Source organism: Phascolarctos cinereus, unplaced genomic scaffold (assembly GCF_003287225.1).
Source record: "Phascolarctos cinereus isolate Bilbo 61053 unplaced genomic scaffold, phaCin_HiC Scaffold_726;HRSCAF=1367, whole genome shotgun sequence".
In the NCBI taxonomy this organism is placed as follows: Eukaryota; Metazoa; Chordata; class Mammalia; order Diprotodontia; family Phascolarctidae; genus Phascolarctos; species Phascolarctos cinereus.
The window spans coordinates 302,493,912-302,520,912 of NW_027556098.1; the positions used below are offsets into that span (position 1 = coordinate 302,493,912).

Here is a 27,001-nt window from a genome sequence, read left to right on the forward strand (position 1 = left end):
GAGACAATATTGAGAGGACAATTGTATTGCTTTATAACTTCAATAATTGCAAAAATCTCATTTTGTTGAGTAGACTGGAATGGAGTATTAATAATCCTTTTAATGTCAGGAGGGCAGTAATAAGCGCGTGCCATTCTTAGTGGCATCAGTAAAGACAGTTAATGCCTTGGGCAATGGCTGATTTTGTACAATCCGAGGGAATATCCACTTATAAGGTGTCATGAATTGAAAGATTTTTTGTGTAAAAACGTTATCCATATACCCTTGATATATTGATAACACCACCTGCCAGGAAGGGTCATTACTTACCAACATGTCAATCTGCTCCTGAGTATATGGTTGGTGGATCACCTGAGGAAGGTGTCCACTGATGGCGAGTGCTCTTTTTAGCGCCTTTGATAGAAGTTGCGCTACAAGCTGTGCATAAGGGGTTACAGACCTTTTGGTTTGGAATGGCAGGAATACCCACTCTAAGATCCCTGCTTGCTGATGTATGGCTCCAAAAGGAATCTCTGGAGTTGGCAGGATGGTTATTTCAATAAGAAGACCCTTTTCTATTCTTTGGGTTCTACATTGTTCAATTGCAGATTCCACCTTTGAAGTTGTATATTTGCTTCTGGAGTTAATTGTCTTGGGGAATTAAGATTAGGATCTCCTCGGAGTATCTTAAAAAGTTCCCCTAGCTCATGAGTTCCTATTCCCAAATGAGGTCGAAGCCAATTAATATCTCCCAGTAATTTTTGAAAATCATTCAGGGATTTTAATTGATCCCTTCTTATTATGACCTTTTGTGGTTTAATTTCTGTCTGCTCTACTGTTTGTCCTAAATATGAAAAGGGTGGAGAAAGTTGTATTTTATCTGGTGCTACACTAATCCTTGATCTTCTAATGCCTTAGTCATAGTCCTCAAAATGTTTCTAATACTCCAGCATCTGGGTGAGAGCATAAAATATCATCCATATAATGTATAATATAGGCCTGTGGAAAGCAGTCTCTAACTGGTTGGATGACTGCTGCTACAAATTGCTGACAAATGGTGGGACTATTTTTCATCCCTTCGGGGAGAACCTTCCATTGATATCTCCTATGTGGGGCTCTTAAGTTTATTGAAGGTAATGAAAATGCAAAGTATGGCCTGTCCTCTGGTTGTAGCAGGATAGTATAGAAGCAATCCTTCAGATCTATTATCCATAAGGGCCATCCTTTCGGTATCATATTGGGAGAGGGCAAGCCTGGTTGAAGGCTGACCATATCTTGCATTCTATCATTTATGCGTCTAAGATCAGTCAACATTCTCCATTTTCCTGATTTCTTTTTTATAGCAAAAATAGGTGAGTTCCACGGACTATTAGATGGCTCAATATGGCCAGCCTCTAACTGTTCTTTTACTATTTCAGTCAGGGCAGTTAGCTTTTCTTGAGATAGGGGCCACTGTTCCACCCATATGGGAGGTCTCTCCTTCCAAATTATTCGAGGGGTCCTTTGTCTCTTGTCTTTCTCAGCAGTGACCCCTAGTGAAAACCCTGCCGCATAGATTGCATGGATACCCCCATCTCCTGAAGTATATCTCGCCCCCAAAGATTTATTGGCAGATTTTTAAGGACATAAGGCCGAAATTTTCCTACCATCCCTTCTACTTGCCATGAGAGCCATTGAGCACTCTGTTGTGGAATCGTTACAGTCCCTACCCCTTGAAGAGGCATCTCTGTTTGGTTTAAAGGCCATGTCTGAGGCCACTGTATTCCAGCAATAATGGACTTATCAGCTCCAGTATCTATTAATCCTTCAAAAATTTTTCCTTCAATAATTAGTCTTAATGTGGGGCGACTATCAGTAATTGTTTGTGCCCAAAAGGCTTCTCTACCTGTACTACCAAACCCTTGCGCTCCCCTGACTTTGTTTTTACTACTACTTGTGTTCATGTAGGGAATAATTATTAACTGTGCAATCCTTTCCCCCTTGGTTAGCAAAAGAGGTTTAGGGTACAGAGAATATAGAAGAACATGAATTTCTCCGGTGTAATCAGAATCCACAACTCCTGGTAATATTACAAGTCCTTTTAGAGAAGAAGAGCTACGGCCAAGAATGAGTCCCATGGTCCCTTGAGGGATAGGGCCAAAGATACCAGTAGGTAGCGAACAGACTCCCATGGATGTAGTTATAGAATAGGAACATGCAGTAGGGAGATCAAGACCCGCACTACCTGGAGTAGCATGACACAATTCTTTTATTGTGGTTGGGTTGGCATGGGAACGGAGGAATCAGGGATAATGCTGCTCCCATTGTTTGTTGGGGCCAGAGCAAGCCCCAGGAGGCGTTTCCCAAAAGTGAATTGCCCTCTGTATCTGTATTGGAGCGACACTCATTAGCCCAATGTTTGCCCTTTTTACACCTAGGACAGACCTGTGAAGGTGATCAAGAGTTTTGGCCTGGGGCTGACTTATGGGGGCTTTGCAATCTTTTTTCATGTGACCCTGTTTCCCACAATTATAACAGGGATTTTTGCTGCCTTGAGGTATTGTTAATGCCGCAGCAAAAGATTCTGCTAAGAAGGCCGTTGTCCCTACGTTCTGGCACCTTTTTATCATCTCTACAATTGGTATGTCATCCCTTGTTCCAGCTAAGCACTTTCTACAGTCAGTGTTAGCATTATCTTTAGCTAAGCTTTGCAACAGGATGGAAGCTGCCTCAGAGTTGCTGACACTTCTTTGAATAGCTAATGTCAGCCGAGCAACAAAGTCAGAAAAAGGTTCTTGAGACCCTTGAACAAGCTGTGTATAAGAAGTGGAGCGATTGGTTTTCCCTGGGACCTTCACACTGCATAATTTGCTCATAGGCATGTAAGTCATAATTTAATTGATCTCTTAATTCTGAATATTGCCCAGTGCCAGTTAATTGTTCAAAAGTTATGTGTACACCTTGTCGATGATTCTGTCTAGCCTTTTCCTGACATAATTCACAAAACTCTGCTTTCCAGATTAAATAATCACCTCCTTCCATTACTGTCTGTGTCAAAGTCTGCCAATCCTGAGGAGCTAAAGCAGTTCGGGAAATGCTCTCCACTAGTGAAAGCACGTAGGGACTGTTAGCTCCATATTCATGTGCCCCATGTTTCAGTTCTTTTAGCAATTTTAGATCAAAAGAATGATGTTCTCTAACAACCCCTCCATTGGGATTTGCTGTTTCTATAACAGGCAAAGCAATCTGTAGCTCTATAGGGACCTCTTGTCCTGTTGCTTGAGCCTTTCTTACAGCTCTGGTCACAATGTCCTCCTCCTCTAGACAAGGATTTAACCGGGATGAATACTGTGGAGGAGCTGTAGGGTATGGAGACTGTGAGGGGGGCCTTGAAACTTTAGCTACCTCATCATTTACTTTATTCTTAACTTCTGTTTTCCTTAACATTTTTGCCACTTCTTCCTCCCCTGTGGTGCCACAAGAGGCTTCTACCTTAATTGCTTTTGTGGACAGAGGCACCTCTTCAGACTTGTGGAGACATATTTTAAGTATGCTCCAAGTTGAGAAAGTGGACGCTGAAAAAACACCAGGTCCGCATTCTTGATAATATTCACGTAAGTGTTTACCTACTATTTCCCATTTTTCCATATCTACTGTCCCTTCTCTCGGAAACCAAGGACAGCATTCTTCCATTGTGTCTAAAAATTCATCCAGCTGTCCATAAGTGATCAGCAATCCCCTGTCTCTTACTAATGATTCAAACATTTTCAAATAATATCCTCTGTCTTTCTGTTCTGCCGAGTAGCTCTGCCCCATATTAGCTAACTCTTTTATAGGATGCTACTTAGCCGGTGCGGTTTGCTTTCCCTTTAAATCTGAGACCCCGATAAGCTGCAGTCTTGTTCTGAGGTTTACTTTCACTTTAAGAGACCCCGATAAGCGGCAGTCTCGTTCTGATGCTCACTTTCGCTTTAAGAGACCTCGGTAAGCAGCAGTCCCGTTCTGATGTTCACTTTCGCTTTAAGAGATCCCGACAAGCGGCATTCCGGTTTCTTTTTAATCCCCGTTTAACCTGGTGAAAATAAAGAACTGTATAGGAAAATTATCGCCCTACCTTGTTAGCGTCTTTTCTTGACGACCGGAGCTCCTTTTCTAGGGCTGTTGGCTAAACAGCCCACCTTGTCCAGGGCCACTCTGCCGGGGGAAGCCTTCCTTTCAGGTCCCTGTTCCGCTGCCAAATGCCGGGAGTGCCTGCGTCCCCGGCTGTGGTATGATGCCAGCAGAGTGTGAAGAGAGAAAGAATCACAGGCCAGGTGAGAGCAGTGAAGAACAAACTCTGTTAATTAATCTGAGGGCTCAGGCTTATATAGTACTGGATCAAGCAATAGTAACATTGTTATTCATGAAAAGTACAAATCTAATTAGGTGATTTCCTAACTTCCTTGTACCTTGTCTGTTACATTCTTTCCTGCGTCCTGTCCTGTACCCCGTCCGTTTCCTCCCTTCCTGCATCCTGTTTTCAAGAGACAGAACAAGGGGGTGGTGAGCAGACATCCTGAGTTTCACAGCTGTCAGGCTTAGTACAAGCTGCAGGTAAGACCCGGGCTGGCCTAACCCTCCAACTCCCCAAAGCTGGCCCTCTACAGCGGGGTTTCAGCTCCATTCCCCAAGAGCGTGGCCCTGGGGGGGGGGGGCAGCTGCTTCCCGAGCTTCTGGCCCACAGACTGAGGGGGAATCCAGTGGCTGATCAGAGAGGGATTGCAGGGATCTCTTTGCCAGTGCTGAGGCAGGAATCTCTTGCTTTGCCTGTGTGTGGATCTGGGTCACAGTTCTGGGCGGTGGTGCTAGGGTGAGGAGGAGCACTGGCGTGGTGGAGCTTGGAGTGGCTGTGGAGAGGAACCTCTCCTCACAGTTATGGGACAGAAAGGAATACTTGTGGTCACAGGCCAGGAAAGGAGTAAACACCTTGCCCCTTATACCACCTTGGAAGAACTGAAAATTTACAGGTCCCTACAAGTATCTCTGAAAACAGCTACACAAACCCTTGAAGCTTGGGACAGTACACTCCCCACATTGGAAGCAGACTCTTACCTTAACAAAGAGTTTAAAACTCAAGTAATTGGCTGGGATCATGAGCAAGCAGCACAAAAAGAGTCAGACTATATTATCCTATTTTGGTGAAAAAGAAGATCAAAATATACAACCAGAAGAAGACAACAAAATCAAAGCTCTTAAATCCAAAGCCTCCAAGAAAAATATGAATCAGTCCCAGGCCTTGGAAGAGCTCAAAAGGTATTTTGAGAAGCAAGTAAGGGAAGCAGAGGAAAAACTGGAAAGAGAAATGAGAGTGATGAAAGAAAATCATGAAAAACAAGTCAACAGCTTGCTAAAGGAGACCCAAAAAAATACTGAAGAAAATAACACCTTAAAAAATAGCCTAACCCAAATGGCAAAAGAGGTCCAAAAAGCCAATGAGGAGAAAAATGCCCTAAAAGGCAAAATTGGCCAAATGGAAAAGGAAGTCCAAAAGATTACTGAAGAAAATACTTCCTTAAAAATTAGAATAGAGCAATTGGAAGACAGTGACTTTATGAGAAATCAAGACACTGTAAAACAAATCCAAAAGAATGAAAAATTAGAAAACAATGTGAAATATCTCATTGGAAAAACAACTGACCTGGAAAATAGATCCAGGAGAGAGAATTTCAAAATTATTGGACTATCTGAAAGCCATGTTCCAAAAAAGAGCCTAGACATCATCTTTCAAGAAATTATGAAGGAAAACTGCCCTGATATAATAGAACCGGAGGGCAAAATAGAAATTGAAAGAATCCACAGATCTCCTCCTGAAAGAGATCCCCAAAGGAAAACTCCTAGGAATATTATAGCCAAATTTCAGAGTTCCCAGGTCAAGGAGAAAATATTACAAGCTGCCAGAAGGAAACAATTCAAGTACTGTGGAAACACAATCAGGATAACACAAGATTTAGGAGCTTCTACATGAAAGGACCGCAGGGCATGGAATATAATATTGTGGAGGGCAAAGGAGATAGGATTACAACCAAGAATCACCTACCCAGCAAAACTGAGTATAATCCTTCAGGGGAAAAAATGGTCATTCAATGAAATAGAGGACTTTCAAGCATTCCTGATGAAAAGACCAGAGCTAAACAGAAAATTTGACTTTCAAATACAGGACTTCAGTGGAATATGAAGAGGTAAACATGAAAGAGAAATCATAAGAGACTTATTAAGATTGAACTGTTTACATTCCTGCATGGAAAGATGATATTCGTAACTCATGAGAACTTTGTCAGTATTAGGGTAGTTGAAGGAAAAAAATTGTATGTATGTATATATAGATAGATAGATAGATGGCACAGGGTGAGTTGAAGATTAAGGGGTTATATCTGGAGAATAAAATTAAGGGATGAGGGAGGACTATACTCGGAGAAGAAAGGGAGAGTAGAATGGGGTAAATTATCTCACAAAAAAACAGAAAAGTCTGTCACAGTGGAGGGGAAACAGGGGAAGGTGAAAGGGAATGAGGGAATCTTATTCCCATAGAATTTGGCTTAAGGAGAGAATAACATACACATTCAATTGGGTATGGAAATCTGTCTTACCCTACAGGAAAATAGGGGGAGAAGGGGACAAGAGAGCAGGGGGATGATAGAGAGGAGAGCAGATTGGGAAAGAGGGTAATCAGAAGCAAATACTTCTGAGGAGGGACAGGGTCAAAAGAAAGAATAGAATAGATGGGAGGGCAGGATAGGATTAAGGGAAACAGAGTTAGTTTTTCACAACATGTTTACTAAGGAAGTGTTTTGCATAACTGCACATGTACAACCTATATTGAGTTGCTTGCCTTTTCAATGAGGGTGGGTGGGGAGGGAGGAAGGGAGAAAATTTGGAACTCAAAGTTTTAAACACACATGTTTTAAAAAAAATGTTTTCACATGCAACTGGGAAATAAGAAATACAGGAAATGGGTTACAGAAGTCTATCCTGCTGTACAGGAAAATAGAAGGGGAAGGGGATAAGAGAAGGGAGGGGGGAGAGATAGAAGAGAAGGCAGACCAGGGGAAGGGGTATTCAGAATGCATGCCATCTTGGGATGGGGGGAGGGGTGAGAAATTTGGAACTCAAAAACTTGTTGGAAGTGAATATTGAAAACTAAAAATAAATAAATTTATATTAAAAAAAAATTGCCTAACCCAAATGGCAAAAGAGGTCCAAAAAGCCAATGAGGAGAAGAATGACTTAAAAAGCAGAACTGGGCAAATGGAAAAGGAAGTCCGAAAGCTCACTGAAGAAACTACTTCCTTAAAAATTAGAACAGAGCAATTGGAAGCTAGTGAATTTATGAGAAATCTAGACATTGTAAAATAAAACCAAAAGAATGAAAAAATAGAAAACGATGTGAAAAATCTCACTGGAGAAACAACTGACCTGGAAAATAGATCCAGGAGAGATAATTTAAAAATTATTGGACTACCTGAATGCCATGATCAAAAAAAGAGCCTAGAAATCATCTTTCAAGAAATTATCAAGGAAAAGTGCCTTGATATTTTAGAACCAGAGGGCAAAATAGAAATTGAAAAGAATCCACAGAACCCCTCCTGAAAGAGATCCCCAAAGGAAAACTCCTAAGAATATAGTAGCCAAATTCCAGAGTTCCCAGGTCAAGAAGAAAAGACTGCAAGCAGCCAGAAAGAAACAATTCAAGTATTGTGGAAACACAATCAGGATAACACAAGAGTTAGCAGCTTCTACATTAAGGGACCACAGGGCTTGGAATATGATTATTCTGCAGGTAAAAGGAGCTAGGATTACGACCAAGAATGACCTATCCAGCAAAACGGAGTATAATCCTTTAGGGGGGGAAATGGACATTCAGTGAAATAGAGGACATTCAAGTACTCTTGATGAAAAGATGCAATCACAGAAAGTAAGGGAACAGATAACAAAGATGTTAATATGCTAATGAAGTGCAAAGATGTGTTTATTTGTCTTTTTTAAAAAATGTGAAGAAATTCTACTAAATCCTCCTATTTAATTGGTAAAGTAGCTGGCCATCGGTTATGTGGTGATTGATCACCCCCCAAGCCTGCCTTTCCTGAGATACAATTTGAGAAAGTTCAAGGAACAATTCAGATGCATTTATAAAGAAGCAAAGACATATTTCTTATGGAGACATAGACATAGAAAATCATCATTTGAGTTAGGAAGAAACTTCAGTGAGTGAGATCTCAGGCAGCAGAAAAGGGAACTGACTATGGATTACAAGAAGAATCAGCCCTAGAAGTCAAATCAAGCCATGGGAGGAGCCAAACCAGGGACCCCTTCTGGGTGACCTCTGTCTCCTCCCCCCAAAGAGATGCTACATTCAGAGGGAAATAGTAGAATGACTTCACAGGAAGAAAAAGGACATCAGGGGCCTGCAGTTCCAGAGGAATTAATTGTCTTAGCCATCTGTGTACTATATGTGTGTGCCTATCTACTGGTATACCCTTAAAGTTCCTAAAAATCTTCTAAATCTAAGTTTCTAAAAAATCTTCTCATGAATGTTGTATGTATCTGTGGGAGAGATTTAACCTCAGGATTTGGGGGTGGAGGTATTTTGTAGCTACTGCCATTACCATGCCATCTTTGTAAATGCCTTGGCTTTGAGCTAATTGTGACTACTGGCCAAATAGTAACCTTGAACCTGTTATAGTTGTCACATCCCTGAGGACTCAACTCCCCAGGGCAAGTATTATTAAGGGAGGGGTAGCCCAGAAAGGTCATTATACTTACACACAAATAGAAATTTAAAAGACTGAGAAAAAGGTAAAGTAATATTAGATCCTAGTCTGGAATTTATTGTGTCAGAAAGTAACATGGCTCCACTATGTACATACTTACTTATACACACACACACACACGTAAAGAACTAGATGGTACAGTGGATAGAGAGCTGGACCCTGGAGTCAGGAAGACCAGAGTTCAAATCCTATCTCAGACACTTCCTAGCTATGTGACCCTAGGTCAATCACAATCTCTGGCCACTAGTTTTTCCATCTGTAAAATGGAGATCACAACATCTACTTCCCAGCATTATTATGCAGTTCAAATAAGATAATATTTGTAAAGTGCTTGGCACATAAATGCTTCCTTCCTTCCTCTGAATGGATCACATGCCCTTTGGAAACATACAATAATTCCTAGGGAGTACACAATCCTGACTTTGAAGACCAGTGTTCATCAGGGTCCTGTCATCCAAGAAATGAAGAAGCCAGAAACTGATTATGCAGCTCCCCCTCCTCCCCATTCCAAAGTATTTTCTTTATATGGCTGAGCAGCAGCATCTATATGGAAACAATAGTTACCATCACAAAACTGCTAAGAAGAAGGTTAAAATTTCATTCTTTCCAGGACTCACTGTGGACATCAGGAGTGCTTAACTCTTTCCAGTCCTATCACCCTGGAGACTGAGGAGGAAGCCCTAGGTCATTTGAATGCTTTCTATCTATCTCCATAGAGATTTTTGAGCCCAAATGACTGAGAAAGAGACAAAATGAAGGGCTCTGCCAAGCCTCGAGGTGTGTGAGAGACCCTGACATTGGCAGGAAACATCCATGCTGCGATAGAGAAGACATCAGATTGGGGAGTCACCTGACCCAATCTGATAATGAGGCTGAAGAATCATTAGGAAGCTCTAAGTCAGATTGTGGAAGTGTGTGCCCAGTCAGAAGCACAAAAGCTGGAGTTTAGGAGAAGTGCTGGCAACAAATCAAAGAAAACTTAAGAAGTGCTCCTTGTCTGGGAGTGTATTCAGAACTGGACAGAGGCAGGCCAAGTGTCTCTAAGACAAGGGGGTCCTTACTAGGTGGCTCAATGGACAGAGCACTGGGCCTGGAGTCAAGAAGACCTTCGTTCAAATCTGACCTTAGACACTTACTAGCTATGTGACCTGGGGCAAGTCACTTAGCCTCTTTCTACCTCAGTTTCCCCATCTGTAAAATGGAGATCATAAGGCTGTTTACCTTATAGGGCTGTTAAGAGAATCAAATGAGATAATTTTGTAAAGTGTTTAGCACAGTGCCTGGTAGATAGTATTTAATATGCATTTAATAAATGCTCATTCCCTTCTTATTCCTTTGTCTGGAATGTTGCACATAACCTACTGGACTGAAATCTGACTAATGCCATCAACTGAGAGGAGCAGAGGAGAACCATTATCTACTGGGGAACTGCAGGTAGAGTGAGGAAAAACTGCAGTGGGAGGTAAAAATGGAAAGTAGAAACTGTACATAGTTGCAGGCAGAGTGAAGAGGTACACTCTGCAGGCAACCAAAGGAATTGTGGATGGGGGCCCCATGAGACTCTAAAGAGGAGATCCATATGGGGAATCACTATGAGAGTCAACCCAGAGTTGCTTCTAGACTGGGAGTCTGCCACATGACTTAAATGAATGAGGCTTTATGGGCCTCTGGGGATGGTTGCCTATAAGCAGGTGTCACTATTTTCCCTGAAGTCTAAATGATCCCTATTCATTTGCTTTGGTCTGCAAATTAACCTATTTGTTCTCTGAGCCTGGTGAGCCCTGTGCCTGCAAAGGGAGTTGGCCACAACACACTGAGTGAAGTTTGCAGACTATCTGGATGGGGGCAACAAGCTAGAGAAAGCATACCTTTGTGTCACGTGAGAGCCTCTGATGCACGGGGTTACTCACGGAAAAGAACTTTGCAAAATTTAAAGAACAACATAAACAAGAGTTAGGAAGAAGATGGAAATGTGTTATAATCCTTGGTCCTTTACAGTCATTTTTTTCCCCACTCCTCCTCCCAGTGTTTGCCAAAAGTCTAAGGAAATCACATAAAATCATAGGTTAGAGCTAGAAGACCCATCTGGAGACCTTCTAGACCCCTCCTCCCCCCATTCATTTTACTAGGAAGACACTGAGATCCAGAGAGATGAAACAGTGGAAGAAGTCTGGACTCTAGGCCAGGTCTCCTGACTCAGGCCACATGCTGACTTTATCTGGTGATGGTATATTTGCCTGAAAAGCTCCTTTCTTGACATTATATTCTCCTTCAGTAGGGTTTCCCTCTCTGGTCTGAGTAGCAAGACTAAGAGATTAATTCCCCCCAAAATTACCAGGTAACATATGACTCCTTTGCTAAGGGTCTATATGACCTATGATCTCAGCCCATCCATCAACTGGCATTTAGTAAGCTTACTCTAGCTTATGATATCTAAACAACTTATGTAGCACTTTAAGGTTTACAAAACACTCTATGTAAATTATCTTATTTGATCTTCAAAACAATTCTGTGATTGGGTATTAGGTTTTTGGGGTTTTTTTTTAGCTTTTTGGTGAGGCAATCAGGGTTAAGTGACTTTTCGGGGATCACACAGCTAGTAAGTGTCAAATGTCTTGATGTCAGATTTGAACTCAGGTTCTCCTGACTCCAAGGCTGGAGCTCTATCCACTGCCCACCTAGTTGCCCCTGGGCATTAGTTTTTAACTCTCTAGTTTACAGATGAGTAAACTGAGGCTGAGTGGATTAAGTACCCAGAGTCACACAGCAAGTAAGTGCCTAAAGTAAGATTCAAATTCATCACTTCCCAACTCCAAGTCAACCTGGCTGACCTTATGTTCACCTATTGTAAACTAGGATCAACTTTCTATACTTCTTAGGTTTGTGTGCACACTGGTTTCAGCCTCCCCGGATTGTGTAACTTGAATTTTAAAGGGACTAATTGCTCAAACTCCCCCTCTAGGGTTTCCTGTTCATAAACTACAAGTAGGTGATTGGGTATGTTTGATCTTGGAAAGATGAAAAATTAACCCGAATTGGGATGGGCCCTTTCAGGTACTTTTAACATCTGATACTGCAGTTCACACCCAGAAGCAGGGTTGGACCCATCACACCAGAGTAAAAGGACCAGTGGTGCCTCCTTCATCTGAATTGACTGCTGAAAAACGAGAGGACCTCAAACTATATCTATGAAGGAGACTGCCTCCTATGGGCCCATATCATGATCCTTAAACTTCTTTCATTTCTTATAGTGACTGTTACTGCTGCACCTATCCCTGTACTGTTTCCACAAGAGAATCAATTTATACAACTTATGCAAAAAGTAGGGGAAATATTTAACCTTAAGAACTGTTGGATTTGGGGGGGGCCTCAACAGCTTGAGCAATGGCCATGGGACCCGTGCCCTTAAGTCCGGCCTGGATCTTAAATAACAGATCAGAGGTTAATAATCAAACAGGCTTTTGGGCTGAGACTGAAGAACATTCCTGGCCCCTAGTTGAATCAATTAAATGGAAGTATTGTATTAATCAAAAGGGTAGGGGAAAGCAACTGGGGATGAGTACATGTGAGTATACTTATTCCTGCCAGATTGGTTACTTTGAAGTTGACTGTTCCCTATATCAAGGTAGATGGAATGCCACTCATATTAAATGCACTAATGGGACATGGATATCATGTAAGAGTGCACGGTACCTTACTGGTACTAATTACCGCACAACCTGCAGATATGTATTGGCATGAGGGAATCCTCATTTAAGCTGCAATCTTTCCCAGGAAATTGGTGACTTAGAACAACTAAATCTATGATAATAGTATTAATGGGAAACTGAGGCTTCCTTATTATGATTGGGCATGGAGAAATCAAACATGGTCTGGATATTTTAGGAAATTTTGGAACAAGGAGGATCGTACTAATTCAGATCCAGGGGTGGAAAATTGTAACTGAAAAAAAAATAAACAGCTATGGAAATGTATTTATAAAGATGGGGACCATATACGGTTCCAAAGGGGACCACTGGGAGACAGGGATATTCAATATTATCCATCAAGAGGAAATGTGAGTCAAATTTTCAGTAAAAAAACAACCAGCTTTAAAAGGCCATCATTGGATATGTGGTTTAACTGCTCATACACACCTTCCAACAGACTGGACTGGAAATTGTTATATTGGATTAGTGAGACCTAAATTCTTTTTCTTACCAGGACAAGAAGGGAAGCAGTTAGGGATACAACTACATGATGACCTTGAAACAGATCGGAGGTCAACTGATTCATCAATAGCATCTACAGGAAATGCTAATGGTTGGGGGATGGTTGACCCCAGAAAGGATAATAAAAGAATATGGACCAGCAACCTGGGCATAAGATGGAAGTTGGGGATACAGGACCCCGATTTATTTATTAAATAGATTAATTAGGTTACAGGCTGTTGTAGAAATTATAACTAATCAGGCTACCAAAACTACTGATTTACTTGCAACTTATGCCGAGCAGAGCCGGGAGGCTATTCTGCAACATAGACTAGCATTGGATTATTTGTTAGCTGAAGAAGGAGGTTTATGTGGGAAACTGAATTTGTCAACATGTTGTATAAAACTAGATGATGTAGCACAGGCAGTCAAAAATATTAAGAAATTAGAAAATTGGCCCATGTCCCGGTTCAAACATGGCCAACTCCCTTTAACACCACTTGGTGGTCCTGGTTTGGGGGTAGGTGGAAACAACTCATGTGGTTTGTGCTAATAGCTTTTAGTGGGATTATTTTACTTCCTATATGCATACCTTGTATAATTCAATTAGTTACTAAGTTAGTAAAAGATAGCATTGCTAAAATGATTCCTACTGTCTCTGATAATACTAGAATGTTGCTTTTGCAGGGACAGGATTGGGTACCTATTGCAGCATCAGAACAGGATGATCCTGACAGGAATGAAGGAGAGTTAGATAAAGTGTGTGAGATGATGTTACAAAATTTTGAAGAGCTCTCAGTAAGATAAAAGTGGAGGGACTGAGTGAGACAATGTAAACAGTGTGAGATCTCTCAGATGGACTGAGTGTAAAAGTTTTGTAGACTGTTACAAACTCAAGGTTGGTTACGCTAGCATGAATAGGCCCAAGTTTCAAGTTCCTAGAAAACACATGATCTGTACTGTTACATTAGTTATTAGGTAATGGCTAATGCTAAATAAGGATAAAACAGCTAGGATTGGTAGTATTATAATGAGATTCCTTGTTTCTGGGGTAGATTTTCGCGTTTTAGATTGTAAGGCTGAAATTCCTGTCCAATGGGAATTTACAGCCAGTGGTGGGTGGGTGTCTCTGCATTAGGACTATATAACCTTTGTTCTGACCTTTGTGCCTCGCCTCGCTTCGCTTCGCTCGGACTACGTATGAAGCAGGCCCGCTTCTCACGAGAACATAATAAATCTTTCACTTTATACCTAGAAAATCTCTGAATGTTATTTTTGGGTAACTGTAGCACATGTTTATTACCACATGTAGATGTGTTACGCTGCTGTCTACCATATCACCAACAGCTGTATTAAATTTTTTGAAGACTTTAATAAACTGGAAAAAAGAAAGAATAGTTCAGATGGAAACATTACCAGTGCAAAAAAAGAAGAGGCTCTGTTATTACATCAGAACAAAAATCTGATGTAATTAAATAGCATGAATGTGGTCATGACAACACTATAACAGGATGAGATGGAATGACTCAATCTGCTGTATGGAATATTATAAAAACATTTAAAAAGATGAAATAAAAAAAGGCAAAGTTGTATCAGCTTTTCATTATTTACAAACAACTACAAATGACAAAAGTGTCACAATGCAAGAAATGGAGCATCTGTAAGCTACATGGAAGATTACAACGAAATACGAATTCCTCTCAGCACAGCAGACATTCAGACAAAATTTCTAATTTATTTAAGGCAGTTAAAGAAAATCTAAAAGAAGGAGACTATGAAGAAACTTACTGCAAATGTTGGTTGGTTTAACTGCTTGAACAATTGAAAAACTGAATGCAGTTGTTGTTTTCTAGTTGTTTTTCAGATGTGTCCAACTCTTCATGACCCCATTTGAGGTTTTCTTGACAAAGATACTGAGTGGTTTGCCATGTTTCCTTTTCCAGCTAATTTTACTGATAAGTAAACTAAGGCAAACAGGATTAAGTTTAAGTGACTTGGCCACAGTCCCAAAGCCAGGAAGTGTGTGAGGCTGGATTTGAACTCAGGAAGATGAGTCATTCTGACTCCAGGCCTGTGCTCTAACCACTGCCACTTCAGTTGCCCAATGGTAAAAATACCAGGGAGGCATCCAAGGCAGATGAGGATGCATGAGCCAAATATCCTGATTCTTAAAGAAAATAATTGAAAAAGTGGATAGACTGATCAATAAATTTTTAGATGAAAGAGAAATACTAGAAAAGTATAACTTCTGGAACTTATATTGCAAAGAAAGAAAAACCTCAACTGGAATTTAAAGTATCTACTTTTTTTTAGCAGATAATGCATAAGAGGATCATAAAGAAAAACTAATGCTTCTTTATCAGTCTCAAAATTCTCACTTTCTCAGAGGTATTACAGCCATTGATCACTTCTTGTCTTCGGTAGTTACATAAGAAAACATGGGGGACTAGAACTGATTTGAAAACTGATTTTCAAGTTTCTTTAGCCCAGATGTTTGTTGAAAAATATTTTAAGAACAACAACATAAAATTTAAGGCATTACTGATTTGAGATAATGCTCCAGGTCATCCACATAGACTTACATCACTTTGTAATAATGTGAGCATGCAGATTCTTGGAGCCCAGGATAAAGCTCTCTGCATCTATTGTTGTATGTATGAAGACTAAAAGAAAAGATTGTTGAATCTGCCCTGCTAAAATATTTTAAATAATAATGTTTTATTATGTCATCAATATAGGCTTATCTGTAGTTATGATATTCAGTAATTTTAAATATTTTTATAATTTTGTTTTTCATAACTATTACTTTGTAGTAAACTTGGAGCAGAAATAAATTTTCCTTATCCTTTGCTGTTGTATTATATTAATAAAGAGATACACAACTTATTTTTAATAATTTTAATTTCATATTTCCATTTGGTCAGAACTCATTGCTATACTTCACATATAATTTATAACTTTGAACAGTGGGAATTTCAATAATGTAGGAACCCTTCACAGTTTCATTATCTACACTAATCAAGATCTAGCTCTACTTTTTAAAAACTATATTTAAATGCCTTTGCTTTGAATTAACTGCACCCTCTGGATGACTAGTAACAGGAAATACATTTTTTGGGGGGGTCATGCGAACTGTGGTTTTGAGCAAATGTAGACCAACTAAGTACCGTGAACCTAGGGGGTATGTGTGGGGGGAAGCAATCTACATATGAGCTGGGTGGTACCCTATAGGTGCTACATACAGATAAGGTTAAGTGACAGAGCCAGGATTTTGATCCAAGTCCTCTCACTCCAAATCCAGAGTTATTTCAACTTTGCCACTGTACATTGCCATCTATGTCAAGTTTTGTTTGCAAAGCACTCTTCGTAGTTTAGCTTATTTGACTGACAAAACAATTCTAGGGGAAAGGTGATGCCAGTATTATCATCTCCATTTTACATATGAGGAAACTGAGGTTCATAAAGGTAAAAAAGCCTGCCAAGATGACATAGCCAGTGACTCTAAGAGCTGAGATCTGAACGAGGATTCTCAAACCCCAAGTCCATGCTCCTTCCATGATGTCATGGGTCCTCTTCAAGGAGAAAGGATGAACAACAAAATCCCATGCCAACAGTGGCACGTTGGTGTCATATCCCGTCTTGGATATGCAGCTAAGGTCACTGTGAGAAAAAGGTTTACCATCCTAGTCCCTTTTGTCTCCAGACTTGAAAATCAATGCAAGTAAAGAGAATGGGAAGGGGAAGTGAAAATGTATGAGGCAGGGCTTCAGAACCTTTCCTTTTAGAGTTGGTGGGGGCTAATGAGGAAAGAGAGTGGCAGAGACAGGGAAATATTTGGGGGTTATTTTTCCCACTGGATCTTTTCTTCCAACTTTTGCAGATCTGTTTCTTTGGGCCTCTGGTTTACCACAAACTTCATTTCACTCAGTACGATTGCGTTACCTGCTAGGTTCCCTTATTTTTCCTAAAGCACATCCAGCTCTTACTCTCTGCCTTCTGCCTGTGTTCACTTTCCCAGTCAATCACATCAACCAGAGGCTGTATTTGGGTTTTCCCGAGGGATATTTTCCCTGGCTCTTTTATTCCACTCTGTGCCTTACTCTAATGGATTTTCTCACTGACTTAGGCCTGGCTGGCCTGTACCAATGATATGGATGAAAGCCTAAGCCAGCTTACCCAATGGCAGATGACACAAAGCTGGGAGCAAGAGACTAATACAATGAATGGCAAACTAATATTCAAAAAGATTTCCCTAAGCTGGAATGATGACAGAACCAAGAAGTAATTGAACAGGAATGAAAGATGCTGTCTTTAACAGAAATAATCAATATCCAAAAGGCTGCAAAAAGGTGGACACACTAACACACTGTTGTTGGAATTGAGAATTGGTACAATTCTAAAATCAATTTAGAATTTTGAGTGTACCACCCCCTCTAAAACAATTGACCAACCTACCTTTAGTCTGAGGGATTGCATCTTCAGAGGTTAGCAGCATTCTTCCCTGTCACTGTGTCCTTCAGACACCTGGGCACTGCTATCTGACCTGCTGAAGCACTCTCATGATAACTGGGTCTTGCCCAGGCAGAGATGATTGGGAATTACTTATTACTATGTGAATTAGAAAATATTCAGAAACAACTTAGCACCATGGCTTCAGTATTCTCTAAATATTTTGCTTATAGAAGAAAGATTTGGTGGTTATTATGGCTTCTGAAGACATAGAGGATATAACAACCATAGGAGCACTGCTTTTTTTTTGAAATCCTAAAGAAAAAAGATGATTCCCACTGTTAACCAGTGATCTTGTCTCACTTCCTAACAAGAAGGGATTAAGATGTTCTTTCTTTAAATTGTTTCTTTGTACCACATCTATTCCTAATTTTTCTTTGAAAAAAGGTGATCTATGAATACAGTCACATATATAAACATTATGTAAAACTTCATTAACGATATGCATCCTAAAACTTTGTAGAACTACAATTCTGACTGAAATGAAAAATAACTTTGCTGATAAAGTGTTGTGTGATAGAGATTTTTGAACAGATAAAAATTACTTACAGTTATCAGCATGTTCCTTAAAAAGTCATAAGTACTCTCTCAGTTCAAATTTGCCCCATTACTTTGTTCATTCTATACTGTACACTTATATACAGATATAAGTAGACAGAAAGCATAATACAATATGTGTGTGTATTTCTGTGTATGTGTACATATCTATGTCTGTATGTCTGTATGTATATAAATCCAGTCAAAATAAATTATCACAAAACTCCAAATAAATGACTTCAATTAATGAAAATTTACCATACTAAGAAATCTAAAACTGATAACCATTAACAAATAAATTTGATTCTAATTTAGCCAACAGAAATGCCAAATGTATAGCATCATCCTACTTAAACTGTAAGTATAATGGGTTAGGTGAAAGAGATCTTATTTTCATGTGTCTAGCCTTGGAAATAAATGATTTTATACCCCCTTAACTTTTATTCAGACCTATAATAGTCCCAAAATCTTACGTGTATGTTAGTCCATAGGCCAGATCAAGCATGTCATTCTCCTCATCAATAACTGCTTCTAACTTTTCAAATACATGGTCTTCAAAGATAAGGTGATAGGTGGAACAAGCCAATGTTCTTTCACATGCCCCTACAAAGGACAAAGATTGAATTGATTGATCTCCTATACACTAAAAGAAATAAAATGTTTCCCTAAAGTTAAAGTTAAATGTTTCCCCTAAAGTTTCCCATGAAAGGTTTCTGATTTAGAATTTTTAAATGGTAGGATACTTTTCTCAACAATGGATGAGAATGAGGAATGAAAAAAAAATACTCAGCCATTTTTTCTACCAATATTTTCTATTTGAAGAAACAGTTGTTGAATTATTACTATGTAAAAGGTACTGTGTTAAAGTTGGGGAGAATTTAGAAAAAAATTCAATACAGGGTAAGTGTCATCACAGAGCTTACAATTTAAAGGGGAAACAAGACATACACATAAAAGTAAACCACATGCTATTTTTTTACATTAGTTAACTTTTTCCAATAGAACTCTGCACAATTAAGTTTTACAATACTTAAATTCAACTAGTAACAAGAAAATGAAAATACCTGTAGGAAGAAAACATGAAAAAAAGGTTCTTTATCAATATCTCATTCTACCCGGTCAGAGGATGATTAAATGTGTCAAAATGAATTACATGATTTTAAAAGGGAGGAGGGCATGTTTCTCATGTTGGATTTTTCTTAACCTTACAAAAAAAAATCTTGTTTTTATAATATCTTTTACTAAAACAGCCCTTTAAACTTGGCTCCCTTTCTCTAGTCTCTCTCATCTCCAATGCAACCTGTATAGTACAGCCAAACTAATTTTCTCCAAGCACGTTGATTAATTTGGTTCCTACTTCAAATATTTTACTTACGTATACATATATAATCACATATCCATTTTAATTTAATAAATATTTATAAAGTACCTGCCATATTCAATGTTCTGTGTTAGATACTGAGGATAAGCCAAAAAGTAATCTTTGCTCTTAAGGTGCTTACATTGTAGGAGTGGGTGGGTAACAACATAACACACACACACACACACACACACACACACACACACACACACACCCTCCTAATTTGGTAATCTATAATAATGCTATTTATTTATAGCAAGAATGTTATATCATTAATTTTTCAAAATACTAAAGACATCAGTGCTTTCTAAGCAGAGGATGATTTAGAGGGTAACTAGTATGTTATAGAGAAGGAAGCCAAGGCCCAGAAAGGTTAAACATCTTGCCCAAAGTCAAACACATAGTAAATGAAAGAGCAGGGATTCACACCCAGGTCCTCCAATTCCAAATCTAGCATTCTTTTCACCTATCACACTGAATAAGTCTCTATTTTTTTGTGATAAAGTATCTCCATCTCCCATCCTTACTGCCATTTTGTTTCAACCCATCATCAAACTGTGCTCCATTGAGTTCTCAAACAGAAGCACAGAAAGGTAAAAATCATGAAATACAACTAATAGTATTTCCTAGCCAGGCAAGATATCACACCATTACAAGATAATTCAACACGTATGCAAGCATTTAAATGACAAGTTTCTTTTTAAATCAGTAATTCAAGATAGGGACATTTCTAGAAAGAACTATTCCAATCAATAACATGCTGAATATTAATTTTTAAAAATATGCTTACTATAAAAATGCTTTGATGTTTTCAGCTTTCAGTTCATCCAGAAATGCCTTCTTCATATTTCGGTGGGAATTATGGTACTAACTTCACTGGTGGGTTTGCAATCCATCCTGTAACACATACCCAAATTTCTGAATGAATTGTTGAGACATATGTAAATCCTTCTTTATGTTGTTAGCACTTTAAAAGATATTAAATAATTTCATGAAATATTTTTAAAGATTCATCATTGCCATGGTTTTGACATAATTTGGCTTTTGAAAGAAAAATCTTCATTATGTTATATAGTCCACATTTGCCAACATTGCTTAGCATCACCAAAAGATCACAGAATCTCTGAGTCAGTAGAGACCTCAGTGCCAACCTATACTAGAAAAAGACTCCTCCCTGACAAGTTTATTTAGTTTTTGCTCAAAGACCTCTGGTAAGATGAAACCCATTGTCTCCGAAGACAACTCACTACACTTCCATACAGCAGTAAGTATGAGTAAGCTTCTTGCTATATCAAGCCTAAACTGCTTTAATGCAAGATACATGTACTGTTCCTTTTTTTCCTACTCTGTGCATTTTTGTGAGATTGGGAAGGCATATGTCAAACAAGGTGCACAGACTACGAAAAACGCCATCTCCTTCTTGCTTTTTCTATAGATCTCTCTCCTTGTCCAATTTATTATCTAAAATTATGGGAGGATATTTGGGGAAGAAATCACTTCTTGAGAGACACTTCAGCCAGTTGTGACAGAGACAATGCCTCGGTTATCACGAATCATTGTATTTTTTTCCCAAAAAAATAACCTTATATCAGCCAGCTGCCCTTCCATCAAGGGGGATTGCAAGCTGCTGAAAGCATAGTGGCTCTGAGACTTCCAAAGGGGCCAAACACTAGACAAAGGCAGGGGAAACTAGGATGGGACTGAGGGAAGCCCAGACCACCAACATTTTCAGAAGACCCTTAATTTATTCACCAGTTATGTTCCTACTGAGGTGGTGTTCAGGAGTATACATGAAAACTAGAAGACATAGCCCTCCCCCAAAGGAGTTATTAATGGCAGGGCCTGTTTATCTTTTCTTTTCGCAAGGGAGAAGTAGGTAAGCAGCATGATATGTCAGGAAAAGCACTGAATTTGAGTCTGTAGACCTAGCTTCTCATTAATCTTGTATAGGACATTCATATGCTCTGTGACCTAAGATGATTCATTCATTCTCTCTGCACCTTAGTTTCATCTGTAAAATGAAGTATCTTAACGAGATTCTCTCCAAGGTCCTTCTTGAGCTAATAAAACCACAGGATAGTTTTGCCTACACCCCCAGTTACCATTTCCCCATAAAGCTTGGCTGGACATATTTACCTGTTAACATCTCCTTCAAAAGGTTGAGATGACATAGGCAGGGCCTAGACACTTCTGGCATGATCAACCTTCTGTTTTCTATTTTTTCTTTGCCTTATGACTCATTTTTTACACTGAGAAAATCTTGTTAAGAGGCAAACCCATTTAATCAAAAGCTCAAATAGGCAGAGGGCTAGAGGGGTGTCTGCCAAAATAATACCAAAATGTCCTAATTCTTCAACTAAAATGCAAAAGATTTTAAGTTACCCTTCTGAGAAAAAGTTTGGAAAGTGCTTCAGGAAACAAAAATCAAATAAGAAGATGTATGTCTGGCTTCCAAATGAATGACTCTTCTTATGACAGCTTAGAAAATGAGCTGACTCCTTGCAGGATCTGCTAAAAAAGCTGGGTCAGGTAAGCTGTAACACAGAGACTTAATACTGAGTGACTGTGATTTGGACCAACCTGACTCAGACGGCGTTTTCACTCTGAGTGAGATTGACTTGGACCACCTAAAAATGAAGAAATTCAACTGAAGCACCGTTCTAAATCCAAGCCACTGAGTATGCCGGTGGCATCCTGCAGTAAGGGTTCAGCACACTACTGCTCCAAGAACGTGCCACTTGGCACAACACACTTGGTTACTTCTCCACAGCTGCAGTATTCTCTGAAAAACTGGAGGAGACACAAGCATTGTTCTGAGCCCAGTATACACTATCTGGCTTCCAAGCTTACCTATCTCAGGGAGTTCTATCAGAAGAAGCTCCACAAGTCCACCTGTGATGCTATTCTCTCCCACCGAGATGAAGATAGTCACAAACAGCCCCAGCCCTCACAAGAAGGGCTTAGTCACTCAGACTGAAGGGGAGAAGAAAGATTCCACAAACCAAAACATGAGGGAAAAAGCCTTCTTAGGCATGGAGGTACTCCAGTGAAGACCTCCCTTCAAATCCAAACCTGTGGCCACTTCTGTGGCATCCCAGTAACATTTCATTGCAAGATCATTCTAAAAGCCAGACCCTTGGCCCTCATCACTCTGGATACTCCCCATCAAACACAACCCTTGGACTCAGAAGTCTGCAAAAGCACAGGTGCTGCTCAGAGCCAAACACAGACTACCTAGACTACAAGCTCACTTATCCTACGGGGGTTTCTCCAATGAACATACACAAGACAAGCTGTGATGTTAGCCTCTCTCTTGGAGATGAGGATTATCTCAAGCGCCACCACTCTTTGCAAGTAGAAGGTCAAAAAACTGATTAATCAGAGTTTCATTATGGGGACTGAGGTGGGTAAGAGTAATGCCTCAAATCAAAATGCAGAAAACATGTTGCCTGTTACTCCATCACGGTTAAAAGTTTACTCAAGAACTAGCTATTCTAGTTTGTCATCACCAGGCACTTTGCCATCGGGTTCGTTGGTGACCTCTCATGTCAGCGCTTTTCCCCAGACTTCTCAGCATTCAGTCTCTTCCCACAGAAACCTCTTCATCAGTTGACTGTACTTTTTCAACCCTAAGGAAACAGGGAGAACTCTCTCCAGTCTTCTGCAGCCCTTTTTCTGGGATAGTCAACCCTTTCGTAGGATCAACCAGCACCCACCAACTTTCTATTAAAGAAAGACAGTGTAGAATGGTCTTCTCAAATGCAGTCCTTAACTCTTCAGCCTAGTATGTGGTTAAGGAAATGGAACACGTTGAAAAACTGGTCCCTCAAAAAGAAGACAAAGGCCCCTAGACGAGACAGAAAGAAAGCAAATTCCATAAAAGGAGCCTTGGAGCACCCAATATGTTCTTCTGAAGTCTCACAAGCCAGTCTGCTCCAAGACAGTCAGGTGGGATGCACCCCTGAGAACCTCCAACCTACTCAGTGCTGTAGAAACAGATGACCTGTGTAACACCTATGTCTGCCAGGATTCTGAGGATCGTGGTGGCTCACTAATCAGTGCAGTGGATAAAAGCTTGAAACTCCATATGAAGCCAACCAAGGAAGTGGTGAAGGACAGCCAGTGTTCTCCTGGTGCTCAATTCCTCGAGAATCCTCCACTCAGCGGCTCTTTGACACTAGGGAGCATACTGAACCCAGACCCCAATGCTGGGTGTCCAGACTCTGCAGCAGCTTGCACTGAGGGGCTAGAACATAGAACTAAAGACATTTAACCAAAGTAAGACAGTGAAACCCACTGGAATGGATGGTTCATTAACTTAAAAGAGGCATACATTCCTTAATCAGATGCATGGCGTAGGCTGCCTAAGGACAACCCCAGTTTACTTTTAGCATAATAGAAGGATTTTTTGAGAGGCATTAAAGGCCTTTGTGGGGGAGGGAGAAGTAATGTGTTTTTCCTCTGTATTCCAAAATTGGGTCACTGGGGTGTTTGGGTAGTTCTTCTCTTTTATAATTAGTGAGATGAGTCCCTATTTATGCACATTCTGAAATATTCATATCATACTGAAGGAAGAGCCACACTGTTGAGGGAAGTCTTATGTCAACATCTTGTGACCAGTAGCCCAAGACTAATGTCATGGAGCATCAAATTAAGCTAGGTGGGAACCAGGCAGGAGCCACTCATCATTCCATAAGATGTTTGCATTGAGGGTACAGGAATATCTGCAACTGAAGAAAATCCAGGGGAGCAGTGGCTATCCAGGCACCATGAGGCCAGTACCAGCTAAGGTCTCTGGTCATCGTCTTTCACTACGGGGTCAAAGTATCTCTAGCTAAAAGGAATTCTGTATGTACTCGAGTCTTCTGTATCTACTCGAGTCTTCTCTTTGTATAGATTAGTCAAAGACCCAGAGACATTAAGTGAGACTTACCCATGTCACACAGATAATAAAAGGCAGAGCCAGGTTTTGAACCCATACCCTCCCACTGAAAGGGGGGAAAAATGTATATAAATAACCCCTCCAAGTACACAAAAGTTCGATGTTAAGATACTTACCGTGAAAATGCTTTTGTCATAAAAATACTACTTTGCACTTCATTAAGATATTTTATTTATTTTTTGGTCGCTTCCATTGTTTTCTTCCTAAAAGCAAGGTTCCAGGCTGCACTCAGGTTTTGTGCAAGTTAGATTAGGAAAAAGAGAGTATCTTGAGAATTCACAAAGACCCCAAAAGACAGGAGTTGTGAGGAGAAAGACTGGTACCCATCAGCAACTGCAATGGCTCTTCATAGGCCAGGCATCAAGGAGAGGAACTCCTGTCTTCCATGGCCTTGCGTTCATCTCCTCCCCAACAGACCACTTTCTTGAAATCTCTTCATGGCTGGTGGGTCTTCAGGTTCTTCTGTTCTCCCTATGCCTGTACTGTGGGTTCCTCAAGAACGGCGGTGGGGGTCTTCACTGTAGCTGCCCCTCCGCCCCCCACCCCGGATTCCCAGCAAGGTTAGTGCCTTGCACCATAATGGGCGCCCAATCAACACCTGTTTCATCAAATGGGTATCTTCTCCTTTGTAACTCAAAAGTGCAACCACTCATGGCATCTGCTTGAACCAATACCTGAAGCTGATGTATGGCTGTGGTCCTGCTCACCTGGCACACGTGGTCTTAATCATTCACTCAGAGTCCCAAAGATGTTGGTGCCTCTGGCTTATCTCTTCCCAGGCTGTCCAAAACCTTGGCCCAAAAACAGCTGTTCCATCCCAATTCCTGCTTCTCAGGGTATATGGGGTCTCTGAAAGCAAAGATGAGGAGGTTGGAAGGAACAGAACAAACACCTATAATAGGTGGTGGGAAGGCAGGCACACCCTGCTTTTCTGACAGTAATTGTGCCTCTCCCTTTCTCATTCCCACAAGTTTTCTGCATCCTGACCACCTCAAATTTATGGAAAAGGAAAGTTTGGTCTTTGTTATTTTGCACCTGGCTCACCACTACATCCTTCGGCACTTGGCTTCCCCTGGAATAGTCACTCATGATTCTCCTCAGCTGGCAGCCTCATTACCTAGTTTGGCCATCCAACAGGAACATTTACTCATATAAAAAGATTCTCCCACCCCCCGCCCCTTGAAACTCAGACTCTAAAATGGAACTGCCTCCATAGTTTTCTACAGGGTTCAACCCTTCAGCCTTACGACGTGCCCTTCCCATTGACAGGCTCTCTGGTCACGCATATAAGAGGTGGTGGGAAGGAAAATTGCACTGAATTCATTTTGTCACTCTGTTCTACCACCACACACACTGTTTGCCCAGGAACTAGCCATTTCCCATGATCTTTCTCCATCCAGTTAAGGGGAAACTCTCAAGTCAAGCACCTCTTCCTCTGCTATTTACTATCAGACATATTCTCTTACACAGACTGTATTTTTCAATGGCAGAACAGAATTTTCTCTAAGGTAACAAAAATCCTTTACTATTAACTATAAGTACACTGGCCATTTCAATCAAAGACTACGTGCCAATTTTGCCCTAGGACCACTTACACTAAGCCTCATAAGTGTCTCTGGGTGTATGTCTACTGTGGTATAGTTATTGTGATGTCTGTTCAAATTACCAGAGGCTTCTATTGCCATAAGGATATGCTACTCTAAAAAGATGTGGATGGGGATGTGGTGATTGGGGCTTGTAATATCCTCCTGGAAAAAAACTGCTCTCTACTTATGAAAACTTTGGTTCCACAATTCCAATTTTTTCCATTTCTTACAAAACAGACAAAATCCAACAACCTGATTTACAGTATAGAAGGAAATACTGTTAGGTGCCAAGTCTTATCAGTAATCATTCCTACTGGGTATAAATTAACTTGTACTTCCTTAGCTCTTCTCTTGATGTTTAAATGTGAATCGTTTGTTAATATGACTGTAAAGTGTCCCACTGTATGATTCACAGGCAGAACACACATTTTATTATACTGTCAACTTATGATGTATTAAACTGATGCTTTATCTAAGATGCTCTGAGTTTGTATAATATATCTTGAAAAATTTTACTACCATATGTTATGGAATAAATGTGTATTTTTGAACTTTCAGAAACTCTGCTAACTTTTAAAGTTGTCTGGTTGTAAAGGCACTGATGAGAGATATGTATGAAGTCCATGCTGCGTATTAAAAAAAAACAATATTCTGCAAAGTCAAAGACAGCAGTCACATCAGTTAAAAAGCATTTATGCAGTGCTTACTTAAACAAATTCAAAATATTAATTCATAAGGAAAGAAACAGCACAAACAATTGTGCTAAGAACTGGGGATACAGAGAAAGGCAAAAACAGTCCTCCAGAAGCTCACATGCTAAAAGGGAGGGTTGGGGGTGGGGAGGGAGAGACAACATGCAAACAACTATGTACAAATAAGAGATTTACAGGGTAAATTGGAGGTAAAATTAGAAGTCATTAACATTAGGAAGGATTGGGAAAGGCTTCTTTTCTTGCAGAAGGTGGGGTTTTAGCTGAGACTTCAAGGAAGCCAGAGAAGCCAGGAGGTGTGGATGTACAGGGAAGAGCATTCCAGGAGGAGAATAACCAGTGAAAATGCAGTGTGGAGATGGACAGTGGTGCAGGGAATAGCAAAGGAGCCAATGTTACCAC

General features: G+C 40.2%; 1 long non-coding RNA gene and 1 pseudogene across 2 annotated transcripts in view; one reads left to right on the plus strand and one right to left on the minus strand.

Annotated features, from left to right (window-relative positions):
- The window catches only part of LOC110210705 (uncharacterized), a 44,478-nt gene that overhangs the window by 1,503 nt on the left and 15,974 nt on the right, over positions 1-27,001 (minus strand). For both annotated transcript variants that reach the window (XR_002325154.2, XR_013487759.1), the window contains 4 exons: positions 25,011-25,152; positions 20,152-21,988; positions 18,475-18,604; positions 4,073-4,221 (listed from right to left, as the gene is read on the minus strand). This is a non-coding gene — a long non-coding RNA (uncharacterized LOC110210705). The remainder of the gene's footprint in view (positions 1-4,072; positions 4,222-18,474; positions 18,605-20,151; positions 21,989-25,010; positions 25,153-27,001) is intronic.
- LOC110210704 (rho GTPase-activating protein 20 pseudogene) lies at positions 21,802-25,016 on the plus strand (annotated as a pseudogene).